At 44.6% G+C, this 6,035-nt stretch overlaps 1 protein-coding gene across 1 annotated transcript in view; it reads right to left on the reverse strand.

Annotated features, from left to right (window-relative positions):
* rimbp2b (RIMS binding protein 2b) overlaps positions 1-54 on the reverse strand; it is a 68,153-nt gene extending 68,099 nt beyond the window's left edge. Inside the window, exon 1 of the mRNA XM_063194429.1 lies at positions 11-54. The gene's annotated coding sequence lies outside the window, so the exon portion shown is untranslated. The remainder of the gene's footprint in view (positions 1-10) is intronic.
* Positions 55-6,035: the final 5,981 nt, after the last annotated feature.

Below are 6,035 nucleotides of genomic sequence, written 5' to 3' on the forward strand. Positions count from 1 at the left end.
TTTGGCTTACCTGGTCATACTGCGCTGCCTTCTTGGTATTGGTGAACAACTGCACACTCAGTCGAGCCTTTTCCTCAAGAACATCCTGGAGCTCGCTCTCCTGTCAAGGCCAAAAGGACACCTCTTAGATTTCATTCACCAAACAAAATATAAACAGTAACATCCATATCACAACTCATACAATCGCTCTTTCTCTCTCTTTCTCTCTCTCTCTCTCTCTCTCTCTCTCTCTCTCTCTTCAATTCAATGTTCAGTTATTAGCATGATGAATAACACTCATATTGCCAAAGCATGAGAGATACAATGAGAGAAGAGAAAGAACAAAAAAAGCCCAAGTAGCACACAGACAGATTATATCTCTCTTGTTGTCTCAAATCACACACTTGTGTGAGTGCACTGAGTTGTTCAGTGTGTAATGTTGTGAGAAATTGTGGATACCACTAATGTTGTGCACTCACAGGAAGTGACGGAATAGCATAGCATTAGCTCGGCAAAATATTGGTTGGCTACTGTTTACATTACACAGCTTCTAGAGCTTGAATTTACATTTCCTTCACTCCAAATGAGAACCATAACGCATACAATACTTGACTTGACTTGAAGAGATACGTAGGTTGTCTCATTGTCACTTACAGAAATAAGAGATTGTTGACCAAACTCTAGTACTGTCTGAACCACATTTCCACATGCCACATTTCTTCCATCACGTAAAACATCATGGCGGCCGTTTAATGCATACAGTTGGGGTGTCTCAGATGGCGCACTTGTGCACTTCGGGCACTATATTTCAGTGCATAGGGCGCTTTGAAAGTAAAATTTTCTTAGTTCAGTGCACTGAAAAGCGCCCGGATGATGCCCTAACAATGGCGGAAAACGCAGTGCTTGAACGATGGACACTTCACGCACTAAACGGGCGCCATATTGACAATAAAACGGAAGAAACGTGACATTCAGTTCAGTAGAAGAGTTTGGTCAACTGTCTCCTGTATTTCTGTAAGTAATGTTGCTGAGACACCAACCTTTTCATGCCAAGCCAAGTATTGTACACAAAATAGCTGCCAGCTGGGATGTAGAAAATGTAAATACAAGCACGACACACCGTGCAATGTAAACAGTAGCCAACCGATATTTTGGTGAGCTAATGCTAGCTCAACCGTCACTTCCAGTCAGGGCACAGTGCATAGTGCGCCGACTTTTTCACAACACTATGCACTAAAGACCCCCAGTGCACTGTGAGCACTATGCACTGAATGTCAGTGCACTGCCATAAGTGCGGCATCTGAGACACGGCAAGTGTTCTTCGTTCACGCACTGCATTTACAACTGTTGTTACGGCAGCACCCGGACTTTCAGTGCACTGAATTTTGAGATTTTTTCAAGCCATCTCTCTTGCTCTCTCTCTCTATCTCTCTCTCTCTCCTTTCTTTCATATTTACTCCCTCTCAATATCTATCCTTAATCATGCTCCCTGCCAATAAACTACTTGCTTTAGTGCTTTAGTGCTTTAGTATACCAGAAGCAGAGGAACCTGGTGCACTCTTTCGCTATGTGGAGCTGTTGTGGTTACATTGCTCATTGTGGCACAGAGCAGTGATTCCCAATCAGTGATAACAAATGTATGAAGCATAGTCACGTGGGGATGGAGGAAGAGATATGAGCAAGGGTGAAAGAGTACTCATGGTATATCAAAAAGACTGTGGAGGTACGCAAGACACAAAAGGTTGGGAAACACTGGTATCGAGCGGAACTCCAGTGCAGCGGTTCCCAACCAGGGGTACGTGTACCACTAGGGGTAAGCGAGGACACCTCAGGGGGTACTTAGAAAAAATTTATTATTATAACAAATGTATGGATCAGTCACATCAGGACAGAGAAAGCAATATAGAACATGAATTAGGGGGTACTCATGGCACAAGTAAGAGGCTTAGGGGGTACGCAAGACACAAAAGGTTGGGAAACACTGGTATCGAGCGGAACTCCAGTGTACCTATGGTACATCACAAGACACAAAGTCTCGCTGGAAATATTTGACGATGCATCACCAAAATCTGACATGCCAAGGGCTACCTTCCTTCACAAACACTTTTTAATATGCAAGGCTTACATACTGTACTACACACAAGCAACAGAAAGGAAGGACTTAAACACAGATACAGTACACAGAGCATGAATATGGCAATATGTGTGATAGAGGAAGAGAAAGAGAAACAGAACGAGGGAGGGAGGGGTGTTTAGATAAACAGCAGACAGCAGCCATGTTTTTTGGAGCATGATTCAGTTGAGTGTGGAGATGCTGCGAGGCTGTGCATAATTCATCATGGGGAGCCAGCAGCTGGCCAGAGAGAGAGAGGAGAGAGGAGAGAGAGAGAGAGAGGGAGATAGAGGGAGAGAGGGAGATGGAGGGAGAGAGGGAGAGACAAAGAGAGAGAGAGGCGGGAGAGAGGGAGAGACAGAGAGAGAGAGAGAGAGAGAGAGAGAGAGAGAGAGAGAGAGAGAGAGAGAGAGAGAGAGAGAGAGAGAGAGATGGCGGGAGAGAGGGAGATGGAGGGAGAGAGAGAGAGAGGAGAGGGAGGAAGAGGAATGTGAACAGTGAGAGAGGGAAGGGGAGAGAGACCGGGGGTGAAGTAGGTAGATGGAGAGGAAGAGAAGGAAAAGGAGAGCAAGAGGGAGACAGAGAGGAAAGGAGATAGACAGAGAGGAAGAGAGGTGGACATGGAGAGTGGTAAGGGGAGTGAGAGGAAGGAAGATGCACAGGAAAAGAAAGAGAGGTGAGATAGACGGAGAGTAAGAGAGGTGGGCAGAGAGAGAGGAGGAGAGGGAAAGGGATTCAGTGGGATGGAGATAGAAGGAAATTTAAGGAGACGACAAGAGATGGAAAGGCGGAAATGTGAAGGAAAGAGAGAGTGGGAAATAGCAACCAAGAGTTGGTGTTAAGAGACATATGAATCAGTGAAACAAGGGGAGGGGATAAAAAAGTAAAATGCCGAGAGAATTAGGAAGGAAAAAGGACAAAAGAAAAATGTGAGAATGTAAGATGACAAAGACATCAATCCATCTTAGAACGGGAGTTTTTCCTCAACCCTGTTGCTACCAGGGGGCACATCTTAGCGCCCTATTCACTGTGACTATTAATCACTTATCCAGGGCCTAACTCTTGTGGACCTTATGCCTCTATAGTCTCTATTTATGACCTCTTTAAACTCTTTAAACTTATTTCATTTTCTCTACATCTACATATATATTTATCAACTTATTTTCCCTATTCTGTCTGATTCTTCTCTTGTCTTCTTGCTATTCTTTCTTCATTTCTGTCTCTCTTTTCTACTTCACTTTTTATTTGCATTTTTAACATTGAAGTTTATCCATTTGTTAAGCACTTTGAGCTGCATGCCTTGTATGATACTGTGCTATACAAATACAATTATAATTATTAGAACACTTTACCATGAGTGCTCAGATACGTATCTAATAACACAAACACAAGCTGTGTATTGATACTGAACTGGAGTAGTTGAGAAGAGTAGAGATACCTCATTGATACATTGATAATTGATTTCTAATCAAATCTACACATCACACATCTACAAATATCTGCAAGTAGTGGGAAATACAGCTCTTCCTTATCCCTGACAGAAGACAATATTTTTTGGGGCAGATTACTGTAATAAACTTGCACCTTGAGTATTTCAGAGAGTTCCTTTGGAAATAAATTTCCCTGGGCTTTAAATAGCACTGTTTAAATAGGCTAATGCTCCCAAATATTCATTAACCCCCAAACGCAGAGCAAATTTCCATGTGAGCTCCCACACCATCACCATCACCACCACAACCAACACCCTCCCTCCATCTTCATTCATTCATTCATTCATTCCTCTCCTCCATCGCTCCTGCAGCATCCCCCTATTCCTCCCTTCTTACAGCTTTCTGCCATCCCTCTCTCATTCCCCTCCTCCATCGCTCCTGCAGCATCCCCCTATTCCTCCCTTCTTACAGCTTTCTGCCATCCCTCTCTCATTCCCCTCCTCCATCGCTCTTGCAGCATCCCCTCATTCCTCCTTCTTAGAGCCGTCTGCCATCCCTCTCTCTTCTCTCTCTTCCCTCCCACTCTTTTTCTCTTCTGCCAAGCAAAGATTAAAAACCGTCCTTCATTGCAGTGGAGGAAAACTTAATTACATTCAATCAATATCCATGAGGCGTGCCGCAAACGCAATTTAGTGTGTCAACCGCGCCACGCACAGTGCTGTGTGTGTGTGTGTGTGTGTGTGTGTGTGTGTGTGTGTGTGTGTGTGTGTGTGTGTGTGTGTGTGTGTGTGTGTGTGTGTGTGTGTGTGTGTGTGTGTGTGTGTGTGTGTGTGTGTGTGTGTGTGTGTGTGTGTGTGTGTGTGTGTGTAATATGTGGCTGTTATTTGGAAAATGAATGTCAAATGCTGAGAACTGTTTGCGCTTGTTGATGAACATCCATAGTCTGCTCTTTAGCTCAAGTGGCCAGCGTACACTTCATTATGTTCGCGTCTGTGTGTGTGTGTGTGTCAGTGTATGTGTGTGTGTATGTGTGTGTGTGTGTGTGTGTGTGTGTGTGTGTGTGTGGGGGGGGGGGGGTGGTGGTATGTGAGGAGTGGGCTGCACATGTATAAACATTTATTTCACGAAAATAAATTTGGGAGAACGTAAAGAGAAGGGAGAGGATGACTCCTCTCAGGAGAGGTTGACACGCATACTGTATCATGCTTGATTGCTAGCATGTGTGCTCGTGCGCGCACACACACACAGACACAGACACAAACACAGACACACACACACACACAAACACATTCATTTACATTTTATTCAAGGGTGAGCTATACGGTGTCCATTCTTTCATTCTCCCTCATTGACGCCACATTGTCATTTCAACGGGTGTCTGTCTGTTCCTGTCCATCAGTTCCAATGCCTGTGTGAGCAGCGTGTGATTGTATTGGCAGTCCGCTACCCCGAGCATTGATCCCAGCCCCCACCCCCTCAGCCCTAAGCCCCCAGCTCCGGCTCATGATGGTGATGAGATGGGGATTCAGAGGAGAGCGGATGGAGAGAGACAGAAGGATATGAACAGAGGAGAGTGGATGGAGAGAGACAGAAGGATATGAACATCGCACCCCTGCTGTCTTTATTTTCCACTCAATCTCTCTCTCTTTCGCCATGTGGCTGGCTCTCCTTCTCTTTGATTTCCTCTCTTTCTTTTCCCTCTGAGTCTTGTCTTGTTTTTCCTTGTCTTGCACCACCCCTCCACCCCTCCACCCCCCGCCACCAGCCGTCTTCTCCAATCCTCTCTATTTCTTTCTGAAGTTTTATATCGGAATTGATTTAAATTCAGGCAATTGCACTTATCAAGTTTTCTCAAAACTTTCACAAAAAGCTCTGAAATCTAACACTGATGTGGATGGAGATGGAGGAGGCCCTTTATCATTCGTTTTCTTGTTGAGATTTTAAAAAGATGGGGTGGGTTTTTTAAATAGTTTTGGGATATTTAAAGAATAATGTTCCTATTGCCAGGTTAGAGTCAGTACTTGGATGTTCCTCTGTTTCAAATGTTGACACACTTTCTGAGAGTACATTTTTTAGGGCTAAATATTTCAGATCCATTCGGCTTTGGTTGGTAATTTGGTTTGCCCAAAAGTCTAAAAATAGCGTGCTCGGAATAGAGAGCAGAAGGGGTTTGTACTGGTGCTTAGCTCACCCACATGCACAGTATATTTCATGCCCAACCAAACACCAAATCTGGACCAGACAAAAAGCTCAGTAAAGACAGCAGAGTCGACAGCAGGATGTGTGCAGATTGCAGTGGACCCAGACTGAGAGGTGAACGCTTTTGAGATTGGAGGGGTAGTATGTGCGTGCGTGTATGCGTGTGTGTATGCGTGTGTGTGTGTGTGTGTGTGTGTGTGTGTGTGTGTGTGTGTGTGTGTGTGTGTGTGTGTGTGTGTGTGTGTGTGTGTGTGTGTGTGTGTGTGTGTGCGTGCGTGTGTGTATCACTGAATCACGGCAAGAATAAAAAGAGA

The sequence above is a fragment of the Engraulis encrasicolus genome, chromosome 3, assembly GCF_034702125.1.
Source record: "Engraulis encrasicolus isolate BLACKSEA-1 chromosome 3, IST_EnEncr_1.0, whole genome shotgun sequence".
Taxonomy (NCBI): Eukaryota; Metazoa; Chordata; class Actinopteri; order Clupeiformes; family Engraulidae; genus Engraulis; species Engraulis encrasicolus.